Source organism: Castor canadensis, chromosome 1, assembly GCF_047511655.1.
Source record: "Castor canadensis chromosome 1, mCasCan1.hap1v2, whole genome shotgun sequence".
Lineage (NCBI taxonomy): Eukaryota > Metazoa > Chordata > Mammalia > Rodentia > Castoridae > Castor > Castor canadensis.
This window is the reverse complement of record NC_133386.1, coordinates 196,198,089-196,218,278: the sequence shown is the minus strand read 5'-3', so window position 1 is coordinate 196,218,278 and position 20,190 is coordinate 196,198,089. Positions and strand designations below refer to the sequence as shown.

General features: G+C 37.8%; 1 pseudogene; it reads left to right on the top strand.

The window, feature by feature from the left end:
* The first annotated feature begins 1,442 nt into the window (after positions 1-1,442).
* LOC141419675 (olfactory receptor 4D9-like) overlaps positions 1,443-20,190 on the top strand; it is a 46,606-nt pseudogene continuing 27,858 nt past the window's right edge.

Genomic DNA, 20,190 nt, shown 5'->3' with positions numbered 1-20,190 from the left:
TCAATGACACGGTGTTGTCTCTTGTTCAAACTTACCACTGTCTTTTCCCCCTACACTACACAGGTGCCCATTAACACACCCAGGCCTGAGGCGACGGGTTTATTGGATCCTTCCTGGGAGAATGTGGCCCAGTCCGTACCCCTTATGTTCATGCTTTCTTATCAACTCTCTGCTTTCAGGAGTTTGCTTTTTCACTGGCTAAGCCATGACAAAATGTGTATTAGAGTAATGTTTTTGTCTTCTTAGGTAGTGGGATTTGAACTTGGGGTTTTGTGCTTCCTAGACCCCTTGAGCCATGGCACTACCCTGAGTCACAATTTTTATGACTATGTATCACAACTTACTTCCAGAAACACATGTATAACCAATATTTTTGAAAGTATTCATTATTTCAGCTTATGATAGCACAATTTTTTAAAAACACTAAGATTCTTGATTGTTTATATTCTCCCTCCCTCCCTCCTTACCTTCTTTTGGGCCTCTCTAACTTCCTCAGTCCTTCTCTCTTTCTTTCCCTCCTTCCCTCCTTCGCTGTCTCTTTCTCATCTTGGCACTTGCCCTGTTTCTCCTCCCTTTGGACTTTAGAACTCTGGGTACTCTAGTCTGTGGACACCAGGACTTGCACCAGCAGCCCTCTAGATTCTTAGACCTTTTGTCTCAAAAGTAAAGTTACACCATTTGGTTTCCTTGGCGCCAAGGCCTTTGGATCAGACTCCGATGCTCCTGACTTCCTTGCTTCTGCAGCTTGCAAACAGTGTATTGTGGGACTTCTCAGCCTCCATAGACACAAGAACCAATTCTAGTGTTTCCTGTCTCATTTACACATATCTTTATATGTGTCCAACTGGTTTCATCTCTCTGGAAAATCCTAACTAATACACCAATCATCATGGAGAAAACCCATTCATAACAGTTGGGACCAGGAGACCTGTAGTTGCCAGATCTTGAGAGTAAGTGCCTCATTAAAACCTGCACAACAGGTGCTTCACTTAGCTTTCCCTAGTTCTGATCATGACTCTGTAGAAATGAAGGACTCAATTGATAATTTAAGGTGGAGGTGAAAATGTCTTCTTTTTGTGTGCTTTGGGCATTTGGAATCTAAGTCTTTAGCACTGGTCATTTTCTAGACAGTCACATATTGGACAGAATCTTAAACTTGCCTGTGTTACCTACCTGACCCTGGAGGACAAGGGTAGATGACTTATATCAGACCTGTGTGGAAGGTCACAGCTTATGGAATAAGATCTCTCATATCTCACCTTTAGTTGCTGGCTCCTTTTCAAATAGACATTTATTTTTGTCCTTTGGGTAAAACCTTGGTAATTATAGTATAGACTTAATATGAGCAATTCCTGTTGGGATTAATGAAGCGAAAAAGTAGAGGAAAGGGTGAGAAATTGTTAAAAGACAGGTAGCAATTTAGAACCCAATTTCTGACTGTCATGGCAACAGCAACCTGGTGTGGTCTGGAGAACACGCAAGCATTTCCTGGGACACCTGTCTCTCTCACACATCAGGCCTTCAGAGGTCACTTGATCCCTCCTGGAAAACTGGCCCAGTCCATTACCATTTCAGATTTCTCTAGAGGGTAATGTAGGAAAATGTTGTACTTACATAGTCATGCGGGATTGGAGCTTTTCTGCTAAATTTGGATAGTAAAATATTGAGCACAGACCTTCATAGTAACAGAAATAAATTCTTCTAGTAGATTTCACCTTGGGCATATATAAGTGAGATCAGAGACTTTTGAGTTCATATATATAATATCTAAAATTGTCTGCAAAACTAAATTTCAGATAAGAGTGACAATTGTTAATTAAACTATGATATGACAATAAAATGACATATTAGACAGCCATCAAAATGATGTGAAATGACTTAGAAATGGCTTAAGTGGTCAAGAGCCTGCCTAGAAGCCATGAGGCACTGTATTCAAACCCTAGTACTGCAACAAAAGTTTTAGAATCTGCCTATGGTACATTAATGAGAAAAAACAGTTTGTAAAAGTATTCCCTAGCAAAGTACTGTAAGAGTATTCTGTAGCAAAAATGTAGAAAAATGATTATAGTAGCCTTTACTGACTACTAAGTGGTAGCTACACTCACTACATTCTATGTGCTTTGTGGTTATTAACTCAACCCTAAGTATGGAGGCCAAATTGGTCCCTTCTAGTACTAATGTGAAAAGAAAACTTGGAACTTGATTCAATTAGGCACTAGAAACAGGAGAGTATACTAGGTCAAGCATTAGGTGTGAGGGCAAGACTGCTTGATTTTCAGCCCTGCTTTGCCACTGTCTAATGAGGTATTCTTGGGTAAGTTGTTGAACCTCTCTGTGTCTCAGTTTCCACATATGTGAAATGAGCATGACATTTAGTGCCTTCTGACACAGGTACCATGAATATTAATACAATGAGAGTGCACAGAAGTGTCTACACATTAAAAGAAGTATGTGACTGATAACTATTAACTGAATCATGAGGGACCCACACAGAGATGCAAAAATGGGACCTGCTGAGAAAATTTCCCACTCTCTTCCTTCATCTGCAACTCTTGAGAATAATTAGTGGAAAATGTTGTCTTCTGCTAATTGCTACTTCTCTTTCCTCATTGGACCCCAAGAACACATTTAAGAGAGTCCCTGGCTGGAAGCACATCTTCTGAAGGAAACTTCTGCTCCCCTGAGGACCAAGGGAAAGGCTGGGCTGCAGGACCAATGAAGGCAGCAGTGTTGGCCACAGGCCCAGATTTTATCCAAGCAGAGAACTGTGAAGTCATGACTGTAATGGAGGCAGGGCATCCTGGTACCTGTGGTGTGAGTTGACTTCTGTTAAACGCATTTTTATAACCTTGGCTCTACAAATATGAGACAAGCTCACAAAAGAAAAATGGCATAAATTCACTCTTGAAGTGAGGAACAAATCAAGGATTTGGTCAAACATAGTCATCACAGTCTGCTGATGTTACTTCTAAACAAAGCTCAAAAGAGTGTGTTTCTCTCTCTTTTTTGGGGGGCAGGGAAAGGGTTTAAACTCAGGGCCTCTTGCTTGCTACACAGGTGCTCTACAACTTGAGCCATGTCCTAACCTTTTCTTGCTTTAGTAAATTTTTGAATAGAGTTTCATGTTCTTGCCTGGAGCTTGCTTTGGGCTGAGATCATATTAACCATCCTCCCACATAGCTGGGATTACAGACATGAATCACCATAACCTGCTTCTTGGTCTTTCTAACTTTATTTTGTCCATGTTGACCTCAAACTGCTGTTCTCCTGGTATTTGCTTCTGGGAGTAGCTAGGATTACAGGCATAAACCACCATGCTAGGCCCCTCAATAAATCTTTTCAAGTGGACAAAGTGGTCCATAAAGCATAAATTTTGAAAGTTACAGTATGAGTCTTCCAGAGAATCCTGATAGACTGTAGGTATTTGAAATTTAAAGGAGAGAGATATGAAGAGAAACATAGACAGACCTATAGCTTTCTGTTCTTTACCTCCCTCTTTCTTGTGGAGAAAGTCTCCTTATGGAGATGTCAACAGAAATGTTCTATTTTCATTCTTATATAGAGAAAGTACAAGAACCTTCACCATCTTTACTTCCTTCTTTTGCCTTCCCTCCCCTGTTAGTGCCCTCCCCTTAGCATGAACTTTTTTCAGTTTTGTCCTTCATTGTTAGGTGTGTGTTTGTTGTTCAGTGGGATTTTCGACTTGGTATTGTACTTAAATGTGTATTGTTCTTAAGTCAGTGCAATGTCTCTTCATTGCACTTCTTCTTCCTTTTCCCATATCCTGTGTTGTTCAACAGCTTTCAGTGTGTTTCCTTGTGTCTTCTTCCTACACCGTTTGCTATATTTCATTATTATTCACTTTCTTTTTTTCCTTCTTTTTCTCTTCCTGCACTAGTTTCAAAGTTTCAGGTCTTATATTAAGGTCCTTAATACACTTTGAGTTGATACTTGTATAGAGTTAAAGACATGGATCCAGTTTAAGTTTTCTGCATGCAGATATCCAGTTTTCCCAGCAATATTTGTTAAAGAGGATGTCTTTTTTCCAAAATTTTTTTGGGCATCTTTGTCAAAAAACAGGTGGGCAAAGTTGCGTGGATTCATATCTGGGTCTTCTATTCTAGTCAATTGGCCTTCATGTCTGTTTTTGTGCCAGTACCATGCTATTTTTATTGTTATTGCTTTGTAATATAGTTTGAAGTCGGGTATTGTGATACCTCCAGCATTGTTCTTTTGACTGAGTATTGCCTTGGCTATTCGTGGCCTCTTGTGTTTCCACATAAATTTTAATGGTAGATTTTTCAATCTCTTTAATGAATGTCATTGGAATTTTGGTGGGAATTGCATTAAACATGTAGATTACTTTTGGGAGTATCGACATTTTTACTATGTTGATTCTACCAATCCATGAGCATGGCAGATCTCTCCACTTTCTATAGTCTTCCTCAATCTCTTTCTTCAGAAGTTTATAGTTTTCCTTGTAGAGGTCTTTCACATCTTTTGTTAGGTTTACAGCTAGGTATTTGATTTTTTTGAGGCTATTGTAAATGGAATTGTTTTCATATATTCTTTTTCAGTTTGTTCATTATTAGTGTATAGAAATGCTAATGATTTTTCTATGTTGATTTTATATCCTGCCACCTTGCTATGGCTATTGATGGTGTCTAGGAGATTTTGAGTAGAGTTTTTTGTGTCTTTAAGGTATAGGATCATGTCATCTGCAAATAGGGATATGTTGACAGTTTCTTTACCTATTTGTATTCCTTTTATTCCTTCTTCTTGCCTAATTGCTCTGGCTAGGAATTCCAGTACTATGTTGAATAGGAGTGGAGATAGTGGGCATCCTTGTCTAGTTCCTGATTTTAGAGGGAATGGTTTCAGTTTTTCTCCATTAAGTATAATGCTGGCTGTAGGTTTGTCATATATAGCTTTTATAATGTTGAGGAACTTTCCTTCTATTCCTAGTTTTCTTAGAGCTTTTATCATGAAATGATGTTGGATCTTATCAAAGGCTTTTTCTGCATCTATTGAGATGATCAAGTGGTTTTTGTCTTTGCTTCTGTTAATGTGGTTTATTACGTGTATTGATTTTTGTATGTTGAACCACCCATGCATCCTGGGATGAAGCTTACTTGGTCGTCGTGAATGATCTTTTTGATGGGTTGTTGAATTCGGTTTGCCATTATTTTATTGAGGATTTTTGCATTGATGTTCATTAAGGAGGTTGGCCTATCATTCTCCTTTTTGGAGGTGTCTTTGCCTGGTTTTGGGATAAGTGTAACACTGGCTTCATAAAATGTGTTTGGCAGTTTTCGTTCCCTTTCTATTTCGTGGAACAGTTTAAGGAGGGTTGGTGTCAGTTCTTCTTTAAAGGTCTGATAGAATTCAGCAGAGAATCCATGAGGTCCTGGACTTTTATTTTTTGGTAGTCTTGATTGCTGCTTCAATTTCATTTCGTGTTATAGATCTATTCAGGTGATTAATTTCCTCTTGGTTCAGTTTTGGATGATCATATGTATCTAGAAATCTGTCCATTTCTTTAAGATTTTCAAATTTATTTGAATATAGCTTCTCAAAGTAGTCTCTGATGATTTCCTGGACTTCCATGTTCTTTGTTGTTATCTCCCCTTTTGCATTCCTGATTGAACTAATTTGAGTTTTTTCTCTCCTCATTTTAGTCAGGTTTGCCAGGGGTCTATCGATCTTGTTTATTTTTTCAAAGAACCAACTTTTTGTTTCATTAATTCTTTGTATGGCTTTTTTGGTTTCTATTTTGTTGATTTCAGCTCTTATTTTTATTATTTCTCTCCTTCTATTTGTTTTGGGATTTGCTTGTTCTTGTTTTTCTAGGAGTTTGAGATGTATCATTAGGATATTTATTTGGGATCTTTCAGTCTTTTTAATATATGCACTCATGGCTATAAACTTTCCTCTCAAGACTGCCTTTGCTGTGTCCCAAGTTTCCGGTAGGTTGTGTTTTCATTTTCATTGACTTCCAGGAACTTTTTAATTTCCTCTTTTATTTCATCAATGACCCATTGTTCATTAAGCATTGAGTTATTCAGTTTCCAGCTGTTTGCATGTTTTTTGTCTTAAGTTTTGTTGTTGGGTTCTAGTTTTATTGCATTGTGATCAGATAGTATGCATGGTATAATTTCTATTTTCTTATATTTGCTGAGGCTTGCTTTGTGCCCTAGGATATGATCTATTTTGGAGAAGGTTCCATGGGCTGCTGAGAAGAATGTATATTGTGTAGAAGTTGGATGAAATGTTCTGTAGACATCAAGTAGGTCCATTTGTTCTATTGTCTATTTTGGATCTAGGATTTCTTTATTGATTTTTTGTTTGGATGGCCTATCTGTTGATGATAATGGGGTGTTAAAGTCTCCCACATCCACTGTGTTGGAGTTAATATATGCTTTTAGGTCTTTCAGGGTATGTTTGATGAATTTGGGTGCATTGACATTGGGTGCATATAGGTTGATAATTGTTATTTCCTTTTAATCTATTTTCACTTTTATTAGTATGGAATGTCCTTCTTTATCTCATTTGATCAATGTAGGTTTGAAGTCTTCTTTGTCAGAGATAATTATTGTTACTTTTGACTGTTTTCGGGGTCCATTGGCTTGGTAAATCTTCTTCCAGCCTTTCATCCTAAGCTTATGCTTATTTCTGTCAGTGAGATGGTTCTCCTGTAAGGAACAAATTGTTAGATCTTCCTTTTTAATCCATTTCATCAAATGGTGCCTTTTGATGGGGGAATTAAATCCATTAAATGTTAGTACTGATAGGTATGTGGTGATTCCTGTCATTTAGTTTTCTTAGTTGTTTAGAGGTTTGATTCTGTGTACATAAGTTAAAGTTACTCTCTACTTTCTTGCTTTTTCTTTTCTAGTAGTTTGGTGCTGCCTGTCCTTTCATGACTATGTTGGGCTTCACTTTCTGTGCAGAATCCCTTGAAGAATGTTTTGTAGTGGTGGCTTTGTGGTCACATATTGTTGTAGTTTCTGCTTATCATGGAAGACTTTTATTGCTCCATCTATTTTGAATGATAGTTTGCTGGGTAGAGTATCCTGGGGTTGAAGTTATTTTCATTCAATGCCCGGAATATCTCACCCCAAGCTCTTCTTGCTTTTAATGTTTCTGTTGGGAAGTCTGCTGTGATATTTTGGGTTTACCTTTGTATTTTATTTATCTTTTCTCTCATACAGTCTTCAATATTCTTTCTCAAGTCTCTGTACTTGTTTTTTTAATGATAATATGCCATGGGGTAATTCTATTTTGGTCAGGTCTGTTTGGTGTTCTGGAGGCCTCTTGCATTGTATGGGCATAGATTTCTCTAGATTTGGGAAATTTTTTGTAATTATTTTATTGAATATATTATGCATTCCCTTTGCTTGCACCTCTTCTCCTTCTTCGATGCCCATGATTCTCAGGTTTGTTCTTTTGCTGGAGTCAGTGCGTTCTTACATTTTCTTTTCATAGGTCTTGAGTTGTTTAACTAATAGTTCTTTGGTTTTTCCATTAATTACCATTTAATGTTTGAGTTCTGAGATTCTGTCTTCTGCTTGTTCTGTTCTGCTGGATTGGCTTTCCATTTTGTTTTGCATTTCTGTTTCATTCTTTTTTCTGAGGTTTTTCCATATCCTCTTTAATGTTGTCTATTTTCTTCCTGAGTTCATTTATCTCTTTATTAATTGTGTTCTTTGTTTCACTTTCCTGTTTATAGAGTGCTTCTATGGTACTTTTATTTCTTCTTGTGCTTTCTCAAATTCTCTATTTTTGTTATCTTGGAATTTCTTGAGTATCTCCTGTACATTTTGGTTGACCATATACAGTATCATCTCTATAAAATTCTCATGATTACTTGCAGGATTTCTTCTTTCAGATTGTTCTTGTGGGCTTCATTGGGTTCTTTGTCATAGTTTATCTTCTTTTTGTTGGAGTCTGGATCTGAGTATCTGTTTTCTTCATTTCCCTCTGGTTCCTGTACCAATCTTTTGCTGGGTGGAAACTGGTTTCCCTGTTTTTTTCTGTCTTCCCATCATTGTTACTGTTCCTGTACTGTGTGCAATTAAGTATTTTCTAGCTTGTATAATAACAATGGTGATATTTAGAATGGAAGGATGAGGGGAGAGGGAAAGCAAAGAAGGTAAAGAAAAAGGGAAAACAAATAAACAAGGAAGTAAAAAAACAAAACAAACAAACACCAACAACAAAAACAGTGTCAAAGAAATAAACAGGGAGAGATAGTGTACTAATCAACAGTAAGCTAAACAGGCATTAGAGAGACAGGGAGAGGATTAAAAAAAATCCCCAAGTTCAAATGCAATAAAGTTTCAGTCTTAATAATTTTGGTGTTAGTTCCTCAGCCTCCAATCCTGGAGATGGTGTCTCAGAAGTAGTTCTGTCGTCTCATCAAAGGGGAAAAAAATCAAAAAACTAAAAAACCCAAAACACAACAAAGTGTCCCAAGTTCAAATGTAATACAGTTTCAGTAAGTCTTTCATCATGCAGGTGCAGTTCAGTTGTTGTCTCATCAAAGGAAAAGAAAGAATAAGAAAAAAAAAGAGAGTCTGGAGACAGTTCTGTGAATGTCTTATCTGAGGCTGTGGTTCACCTGCCCACTACTGTCAGCCAGCTGTTGCTGTAGGCTTTATTGATTGCAGATCTCAGGAGTGAGCTTAACACTCACCTCCTCACAGGCTTTGTTTATTTAGAGTTCTCCTGGGTGCTACCGCCACTGTTACAAGCTTTCCCCTTTCCAAGCACAATGTGGGAGGTGGCGACTCATCCACCATCTCTGGCCGGCTTGTTTATTTACAGTTCACGTGGGAAGTGTCCCTTCCCCCTCCCCAGTGGAGTTTTCCTCCCACTGCCACTTTTACAAGCTTTCTCCCTCCAAGGTTTCTGGGCGGGTACTGTCACTCCTGCCTTCTCAGGCTGGCTTGTTTATTTACAGTTCTGTGAGGGATTGCCCCTCCCCCCCTTCGGCACTCAGGGTACCCCACCCTCTTTGCTCCATGTCTTTTTTTGTTGTTGTTGTTTCTCTTTTTTCCCTGGGTGGGGGTCAGTCTGTACAGGGGGCTGTGCTATCTGACCCAGGGTTGTCTGTGGGAGTATAATGTACTGCTTAGCTCACTTGGTGGTCTGTGTCTCTCAAGCTGGTAGGAAATGGCATCTGGTGGCATGGGAGCCCTCCTGGTTTCTCCGTTTACCATGGAGTTGGGATGCTATGCGCAGGCTGGTGGTGTGGAGGAATTGGAGTTTTGTCTCTTCTAGGTGATTTTTCCTGTAAGGTGTATCTCCAGAGTCTTTCCAAGATTTTATTTTAGAAAGCACACTTTCTGCTTCCTCCCTCTAGTTGCCATCTTGGAATCTCCAGTCCTTATTTTTATTACCTTTCTTCTGCTGCTGGTTTTGGAGTTAGCTTGCTCTTGTTTTTCTAAGAATTTAAGATGTAACATTAAGCCATCAGTTTGCATTTTTAATGTGGGCCTTCAAAGCTATGAAGTTTCTCCTTAGCATTGTTTATGCTATGTTGCATAAGGTTATGGTAAGTTGTGTTTTCATTTTCATTGTATTTTAGGAACTTTTTGATTTCCTCCCTTATTTCTTCAATGACTCACTGGTCATGGAGCAACATGTTGTTCAGTGTCTACATGTGTGATTATTTTCTGATGTCGGTTTTTCTGTTGAGTTCTAGTTCTATTCTATTGTAGTCAGTAAGTATGCAAGGAGTTATTTCAATTTTCTTATATTTATTAAGACTTGCTTTGTAACCTAAAATATGATCTATTTTCGAGAAAGCTCCATGATAAGAAGAGTGTATATTGTGCTGTTAGTGGATGAAATACTCAGTAGATGTCTGTCAGGTTGATTTGATCTATGGTGTCATTCAATTCTAGAATTTCTTTGTTGACTTTTTTTGTCTGAATGACTTATCTATGGGTGAGAGTAGTATTGAAGTCTCTCACTATCACTGTATTGGGGTCTATCTGTGTTTTTAAGTCCAGTGGTACATTTTTAATGAAGCTGGGTGCCCCATCATTGGGTGTATATAAGTTAACAATAATTATTTCCTCTTGATGTATTGATCCTTTTATTAGTGTAAAGTGACTTTATTTATTTCTTTTGACTAATTTAGGTTTGAAGTCTACTTTATCTGATGCAAATATTGGTATTCCTGTCTGTTTTAGGGGACCATTTCCTTGTTAAATCTTTTTCCACTTTTTCATCATAAGCCAATATTTTTTTCTGTCTGTGAGGTGCATTTTTTGTAAACAACAAATGATTAGGTCTTCTTTTAATCCATCTTACCTAACTGTTTTTTGATGGAGGAGTTGAGGCCATTAACATTCACTGTTAGTATTTAGAGGTATGTGGTGATCCATACTATTTAGCTGATTTTGGTGTTTAAGGGTTTGGGTCTGTGCAATTTTTTCTATGCTAGTCTATAATTGTTTATCTGCTCTTTTCTTGAGATTTATTAATTCCCATCCTTTCTTGGCTATGTTTATTTTCATCTTCTGTATGTAGGATTATTTTGAGTACCTTCTGGAGTGTGGTTTATGGGTTATGGATTATTTTAGTTCATATTTATCACAGAAGGTTTTTATTTCTCCTTTAATTGTGAGTGATAGCTTTGCTGGGTAGAATATTCTAGGTTTGAAATTGTTTTCTTTCAGTGCTTGAAATAACTCCATGCCCTTCTTGTTTTTAAGGCTTCCATTGAAAAACCTACTCTTATTTTGATGGGTTTGGGTTTTCTCTCTTACAGCCTTCAACATTCTTTGTGCTAATTATTTTAACTATAATATACTATGGAGAGGTTCTATTTGGTCATGTCTGTTTGGTGTCCCAGAGGCTTCTTATACATAGATGGCAGCTCTTTCTCAAGATTTGGGAAATTTTTTGCTATTATTTTTTTGAGTGTATTTCCTATACTATTAGCTTGCATCTATTCTTCTTCTTCAATGCCCATGATTTATTGCTTAGTCTTTTGATGGAGTTGTGGAGTTCTTCTATATTCCTTTCACAACTCTCAATCTTTTCTCTATGTATTCCTCCATTTTTTTAATATCTATTTTATCTTCAAGTCTTGAAATTCTGCCTTCCACTGGTTTCAGTCTGCTGGAGTGGCTTTCAACTTTAATTTTTATGTGACTTAGGAACATTTTGTTTCTAGGGCTTCCATTTGAATCTCCTTGTTGTTATTTTTGAGACTTTCCTGGTCTTTGTTAAGCTCTTCTTTTACATCTTGTATTGCCTTTTTAATTTCATTTACCACCTTCTTTTTAACTTCAGAAACTAAGATTCCATCCCCTTCACTGACCATCATATCCTCTATTTTGTGTGATTACTTTCCTTTTAAGGAGTCATATTTCCTTGCCATCTTCTATCTCCCATGCTTCTATTTTAAGATTTACTCATGTGTTGTGAATTAGTTTGTTAGGGATTTTAACCACCTGTTATCTTTTCCAAAAGTTAGTTTCTATACTTTGAATAGCTTGGTAGCTAGGTTGTTGTATTGTTTCTGTTTACTGACCAGGAGGTATAACATAGCAATTACAAATTCCCAGATTCAATGTCAATTTATTTACATGTTATACAAAATCTTTGGCAGTATTATCTATAAATATGGGTAACTAGGGAGATTAAAATTGTTTGTATAGAGATTAAAACTTAGTTAATAAAAATGATGTGGATGGAAAAGGAGATGAGGATGAGGGTGATGGAGAGAGGGAGAGTGGGCATATGGGGGGAGCTACAGGATATTACGGCCCTAATGTATGTCAACAGTCATTGTGGATGAGGGATCTATTGTCAGGAATTCCACAGGGATAGAAAGGATGGGAGTAATGTGTAAAGTTGATATAATAGACCACTTGTTGAGTGGTTTGTGTAGAGGAGATAGTGACAATGGGGAAAAGGGAGGTGTAGAAGGAGAGTAAGATAGAGAGAAAGAAGGAAACAAGAAGAAAAAAGGGGGGAGAAAAATGTTGGTTACAAAAATTAAAATTTCAGCAGAATGGAAAAATGAGGTAATGAAAAAAATTTATTGTCCAAATTTCTTTCTTGTTTTGGAAAGGTATGGGTTTCCTTTGTGTTCAATGAGCACACTGGGCACTGTCCTCTAGTTTTTAATCCTAAAGTTTTAGACTGCCACTCTCATTCTAGGTGCTGTCCCTTTAGACAGGGGCTTTCTCTAGGTCTCTGCCCCTCTTAGAGTATATATTCTGGGCTGGGTAACAATCAGGGTTGTTCCTCTCTACCAGACAGATTTGGAGGGCTCTGCTCAAAATGTTTAAACACAGGATCTTTTTGTGGGGGAAGGGGAAGTGGGCAGTCAGGTTCAGCTTGTTTGGGTAAGTGAGTTCTTAGAAAGGGGTGTTGTGAGAAGGTGATGTGTGAGAAATGGCTAGACTCTCCCACTCACTGGGTAATCTTGGGAAATGCAAGTTGAGTTTTTCTGTCCAAAAGCTCTTCTCTAGGAAGGCAGTTCCTGCTCTCTACTATCTTCTCCAAAGTGGTCAAATGCATTGTTATTTTCTGCTGCTGTGTGGCCAATTCTGCCCCATCAAGCAAGGTGGGAGATTACATTCCATTAATTTAGGCCAAAAACTTTGTCCAAGAGGGGTACACTCAATGCCCACAAGCTAAGCTGGACTATGTGGTTTCCTCCAGGACTGAAAATGCAGTAAAATCACCTTTCCTGGAGGAAACCAGTGTCCAGCACTACCCATGCAATTTCAAGGCTCAGTATGCAGTTCTGTGTGCTGAGTTTTTGTTCTTCATAGAGAGAAAGAAAAAAATAAAAAGAGGTTACAGAAGATGGCAGCTGGGTGGGGAATCAGAAATCCTAAACTCTGTGACACAAGAAACCTACTTGAGATTGGTGCTATACTTGGGTAATTCTGATTGCTTCTAGTCAAAATAATAGCCACCATAACATTAGGTACAGATAAAATTCAGTCTTTCATTGCACCTAAAAGTCATGAAAATCCTGTGCAGCACAACCAGCAAGGCATGTCTGGCCTTGTGCAAAATACCCCCCATCATCATTTCTCTTTTTCCCCCCTCTCTTTCTTTTTTTTTCTCCCAACAAGCAGAAGTCAATTAGAATCAACCTCTGTGACATCCTGGATGCCCATCCCATAGAAATCCTCCCTAAACCATGCCATACTGAAAAAAGGAGCACCATTTCTCCCCACCAGCAGTCTCTAAATCTCCTTGAGTGCAACTGAAGAATGAACAGATGAGCATCATGCACCATGCATGACTCCCTTACCAATCTGCTGGGAAAATAATCCAGCACAGCCCAGGGCAGACTGAACCTCTGACCCCCAGCAAAACTGAAAAACATAAACACAGATCTGTAATCTAACACTGACAGCAGAGGTGAGGGTGGAACACTGAACCTTTCCTGGAGAATGGGGCTGGGGCAAGGAGCTGAACTCTCAATGCCAAACACTCGGTGAACAAATGGAGGAAAAGCAACAAAGGCTGAGATTGGGGCAGGTCAACAAGCCAACTTCCCAGAGGAGCTGCTAGCATCCAGCAGGGATTGAGAGAGGCATAAAGACTGACAGCGGGAGTGGGGTGACAGGCCAACCTCCCAAATCAGGGAAAGTGGTGGATCCTGGACCTGATCTCTGAGACAAAGGGCAGACTTCAAAACTGAAATGACCCACCTTGCTAGGGGAAGAGCTGACCAAATAGAACTAAAGCTGAAGGGTAACACAGCTGACTCCTGGTGCAAACAACAGCTCTGATCATCATGATCTGGCAGTGTTATCTCATCTCACAATTCTAAATAATCTTGTGAACAGAAGGACCAAATAATACTCATGAGTCAGTGACCTGGTGAGACTGCAACAAAGCTCTTGTATGTGTTTACTAGGACTGGATACCTAAGGAATAAGTCTAGAACTTTTACCAAAACACTGAACATTTTGTGATTCCTGAACTTGGTGTTTTTTATTGTTCTTTTCCCCCCTATATTATTAACCATCACTTCTTTTTTATCCCTATTCATACCCTTTTCACTTTCCCTCCTTCTCCCATGCTGCAATCCATTGTTCTCCCTTCCAACTATGATTTCTAACCTTTCTTATCCACTCTTTTCCCTGTCTTCACATCCCCCTCCTACCTATCCTCCCTCAATCTGTCACCACACTACCCCTCCTTCCTACACATTCACCTGCAGCCAACTAGCCTAATGTACCAATTGTACACAACCCCAGCCCCCTGAAAATCCTAACAGAAACACCCTTCACTACAACAGAAATACACCCTAAAACAAACAAGGGCCACAAAACCCTGAAGCCTCCATACTTCTTCCCCCAGCCACTCCCACTTTTCCCCACTTCTCTTTTTAGTACCACCTTTATGAACTCCCCGAAATCTGTAACTAATCTAATAACCATCACCTAACCCAACTCCCACTGTTTATAGATACTATCATCAAGGGATTTTCTATATAATATGTAAATGATTGGTCTGGCATTTAACATGCAAATCTGTTATTGCTAAATTACATCTCCAGGCCAGGGGCAGGAAGAGCACATCAACCTAGCTAACAACCAAGTTAGTCACAACATAAAAAGTAAATCACAGAAATAAAACAGGCAGTCAAAATCACCAGCTAGCCTATCAAGGAGGTAGTTGCACAGGATCAAGTGGAGTGATGGGAAGAAGAAGAAAGGATGGAAACCACTCTCCTCAAAAGAGTAATTCAATATAGCATTCAGTAGAAAATGAAGAAATGGATACCCATTTTCTGACCTCAAAAAAAAAAAGGTAAATGTCACTAAACAACCCAGTGACACACACATAAAAACACTCAAAGAAGAAATATTGGAAGATATAACTGAGAAATTCATGCAGAAGATACAAGACATGGCTAATCAGAATGTACAAGATGCAGTCAAGTAATTTCAAGACAACAAAAATAAAGAACATGAAGAGACACAGAAAAAAAATGAACTCAGAGAAGACTTCAACTACACCAAAGTGAAACAAAGGACACTATAAAAAGAGAGATACATGAATTAAAGTGGACAACAAAAATTATAATAAAAGATGAATTGAACAAATATATGGAAAACCTCAGAAAAAAGAATCACATAAAAATCCTGGAAATAAAAAGTCCCTTTAGTCAAACAAAATGCACAGCAGAAGGCCACTCCAGTAGACTAGAACAAAAGGAATACAGAATCTCTGAACTAATATAAAATAGAAATTAAAGAAAAAAACAAAGAAATCTTAGTCAAGCAACTCAAGAGCTGTGAAAGGAATGTCCAATAATTAAGTGACTCCATCAAAAGACCAAACCTGAGAATCACGGACATTGAAGAAGAAGAAGAGGTGCATGACAAAATACAAAATATATTCAATAAAATAATAACAGAAAATATCCCAAATCTTGAGAAAGTTTTGCCTATTCAGGTACAAGAATCCCCCAAGAAATCAAACAGACTTGACCAAAATAGATACTTCCTATGGTGTATTATCATTAAAACAACAAGCAAAAAGTACAGAGAAAGAATATTGAAGACCATATGAGAGAAAAAACAAATAACATATAAAGGTAAACCCAGCAAAATAAAAACATATTTCTCAACAGAAACCTTAAAAGCAAGAAAGGCATGGAGTGAGGTATTTCAGGCACTGAATGAAAATAATTTCAGCCCTAGGATACTCTCCCCAGCAAAACTATCATTCAAAATTGACAAGAGTAGTAAAAATCTTCCATGATAAACAGAAACTAAAAGAATATAAGGCCACCAAGTCACCACTACAGAAAATTCTACAAGAAATTCTGCATACAAAAGATGAAAGCAAACAAAATTAAGAGAGAATGGGAAGTATTAAACTACAGGAGAAGAAAAGACAAGCCATCAGAAAGTAGCATTGATTCAGATGCACACAATCAAATCCTTAAAAAACTGGCAGGAATCACTAAATACCTATCAATATTAACATGATTGTTAGTGGACTCAACTCCCCATCAAAAGGCTCCATTTGGCAAACTGGATTAAAAGGGAAGATTCAAAAATCTGTTGTTTCTAAGAGATCCATCTTAATGACAGAAATAAGCACTGGCTTAAGGTAAAAGGCTGGAAGAAGATTTACCAAGCCAAATGTCCCCCTAAAACAGGCAGGAGTAGCAATACTTATATCAGACAAAATAGACTTCAAACTTACTTTGGTAAAATGCAATAAATAAGGTCACTTCATACTAATGAAAGGGGCAATGCATCAAAAGGAAATAGCAATTATAAACCTAAATGCACCCAAGGTCAATGCACTCAATTTCATCAAATATATGTTAAAGGACTTAAAAGAACATATAGACTCCTGCACAGTGGTAATGGGAGACTTTACTACCCTTCTATCACCAATAGATAGGTCATCCAAACAAAAAATCAACAAAGAAATCTTGGAACTAAATGAACCATAAATCAAATGGACCAAACTTATGTCTAAAGAATATTTCATCCAACAATAACACAATATACATTCTTCTTAGCAGCCCATGGAACTTTTTCCAAAATAGATCATATCTTAAGGCATAAAGCAAGCCTCAGCAAACATGAGAAAATAGAAATAACCCCCTGCATTGATCACAATGCATTAAAACTGGAACTCAACAAAAACAGCAGTAAAAAGTACCAAATAGTTGGAAGCTGAATAACACATTACTCCACCATCAGTGGGTCATAGAAGAAATAAGAGAGGAAATCAAAAGGTTCCTGGATGCTAACGAAAACAAAAATACCACCAACCAGAACCTATGGGAAACAGCAAAGGCAGTCTTAAGAAGAAAGTTTATAGCCATGAGTCCATATATTAAAAGGACAAAGATCCCAAACAACTTAATGCTACATCTCAAACTGCTAGAAAAACAAGAACAAACAAAACCCAAAACAAGGAGAAGGAGAGAAATAATAAAAATAAGGACTGAAATTAATGAAATGGAAATAAAAAATACAAAGAATCAATGAAACAAAAAGCTTGTTCTTTGAAAATATAAACAAGATTGACAAACCCCTGGCAAATCTGACTTAAATGAGGGAAGAGACTCAAATTAGTAAAATCAGAAATGAACAGGGGAGATAACAACAAACACCAATGAAATCCAAGGAATCATCAGAGACTACTTGAGATCCTATATTCTAAAATACAAAATATGGAAAATATTCAAGCAAAGGACAAATTTCTAGATATTTATGACCATCCAAAACTGAACCAAGAGCATATTAACCACTTAAACAGATCTATAATACACAATAAAATTGAAGCAGCAATAAAGAGTCTCCTCAAAAAGAGAAGTCCAGGACCTGATTGATTCTCAGATGAATTCTACCAGACCTTCCTTTTCCATGAAATAGAAAGAGAAGGAAAACTGCTCAACTCATTCTATGAAGCCAGTATTACACTATTCCAAAAACTGGACAAGGACACATCCAAAAAGAAGAAATACAGGTCAATCTCCTTAATGAACACAGATGCAAAATCCTCAATGAAATAATGACAAACTGAATCCAACATAATATAATTAATATCATTCACCATGACCAAGTCAGCTTCATCCCAGGGATGCAGGGGTTGTTCAACATATGCAAATCAAGAAATGTAATACAGCAGATTAATAGAAGCAAAGACAAATCCATTTGATCATCTCAATAGCAGAAAAAGTCTTTAATAAAATTCAACACCATTTCATGATAACATCTTTAAAAAAACTAGGAATAGAAAGAATGTACCTTAACATTATGAAGGCTATATATGACAAACCCATAGCAAACATCATACTTTATGGGGAAAACCTGAAACCATTTCCCCTAAAGTTAGGTATGAGACAACGATGCACACTCTCCCCACTCCTATTCAGCATAGTCCTGGAATTCCTAGCCAAGCAATAAGTCAAGAAGAACAAATAAAAGAAATACAAATAGATAAAGAAATTGTCAAAGGATCTCCAGTTGCAGATGTCATGATCATAAACCTCAAAGACCCAAAAACTCCACCCAAAATCTTGTAGACACCATAAGCAGCTTCAGCAATGTAGCAGGTTACAAAATCAGCTTAAAAAAATCAGTATCCTTTGTATACACCAACAATGAACAAATTGGGAAAGACTATAGGAAAACACTTCCATTTACAATAGTCCCCCCCAAAATGAAATACTTGCAAATAAACCTAACAAAGGATGTAAATGACCTCTACAAAAAGAACAACAAACCAATGAAGAAAGAGTTTGAGGAAGACTACAAAAGATTTCCCATGCTCATGGATTGGCAGAATCAGCATAGTAAAAATGGCTAAACTACGAAAAGCAATCTATGTCTACAATGTAATTCCCATCAAAGTCCCATGATATTCATCATAGAGATTGAGGAATCTACCTAATGTTCATTTGGAATCATAAAAGACCACGAACAGCCATGGCAATCCTGAGCAATGCTGGACTTCAAACTATACTACAGAGCATTAGCAATAAAAATAACGTGATACTGGCACAAAAATAGATATGAAGACCAGTAGAACAGAATAGAGGACTCGGAAATGAACCCTCACAGATACACCCACCTTATTTTTGACAAAGTTGCCAAAAATATACAATGGAGAAAAGACAGCCTCTTCAACAATGTTGCTGGGAAAAGCAGTTTACTACCTGCAGGAAACTGAAACTAGATCCATGCTTATTACCCTGGACTAGTATCAACTGAAAGTGGGTCAATGACCTTAATATCAGACCCAAAACCTGCAGGTAGTACACAAAAGAGAAGGGTATACCCAAAACAATAGGTATAGGATGGACTTCCTCAGCAGAACTCCAGCAGCCCAGTAACTAAGAGAAAGGATGGACAAATGGGACTATGTGAAATTAAAAAGCTTCTGCACAACAAAAGAAATGGTCTCTAAACTGAAAGACCACCCACAGAGTGGGAGAAAATATTTGCTGGGTATATATCAGAGAAACAACTGATAAACAAAATATATAGGGAACTCAAAAAACTAAACTCCCCCCAAATTAAAGAACCAATAAAGAAGTGGGCAACTGAACTAAATAGAACTTTTTTGAAGGAAGAACTCTGAATGTCCCAAAAACACATGAAAAAAATGCTCACCATCCCTGGCCATAAAGGAAACGCAAATCAAAACCACATTCAGATTCTACCTTGCCCCTTTAAGAATAGCCAGCATCAAGAACACCACTACCAACAAATGTGGGTAAGGATGCAGTGAAAAAGGAATCCTCATGTACTGCTGCTGGGAATGTAAGCTAGTACAGCCACTTTGGAAAACAATATGGAGGGTTCTTAAAAAACTAAACATAGATCTGCCATATGATCCAGCAATCCTACTCCTAGGAATATACCTGAAGTGATGGGACTCAGGTTATTACAAAGTGTCCTGCACACCAATTTTTACTGCAGCACTATTCACAATAGCCAAGCTGTGGAAACAGCCAAGATGCCCCACTACCAATGAATGGATTAAGAAAATGTGGTATTTATACACAATGGAATTTTACTCAGCCATGAAGAAGGATGAAATTTTGGCATTTGCAAGTAAATGGGTGGAACTGGAGAACATCTTAAGCGAAGTTAGTCAGGCTCAGAAGGCCAAAAATCATATGTTCTCCCTCATATGTGGATTATAGACTTAAATAAATGCAGCAATATTCTTGGACATGGGTCATACACTAAGAGGAGAATGTGCACGGAAGGAATAGGGAAAGTGTAGGAAACCTAAAACTTGAATGTGGTTGATGTGCTCATTGTATAGGAGTAAATACAGTAATCTTAAACTGGCAGAGTCCACTATGGGAAGGGCACCAGGAAGTATTGAAGAGGTCTGGCAAAGATGCACCAATGTGGGGTGCAATGCACAAGTGCATGGAAGCAACACTAGGTGTCTCTCTGTGTAGCTATTTTTACCTCAAACTAGCAAAAACGCTATGTCTTTCTTATTATCTCTTGGGAGGCCAAAAGTGTGGAAAAGGTATGCATGGAAGCTTTTGGGGGGGAAGGGAGGATGAGCGGGGGAGGACAGGAAGAGGGAGGAGGGGCCCAAACATATACTTCCATTGTATACACATGTAAGTAAATGTAAAAACAACAAAATAGGGGATTCCAAGATGGCGGCTAGAGGGAGGAAGCAGAAAAAGTGCCTCCT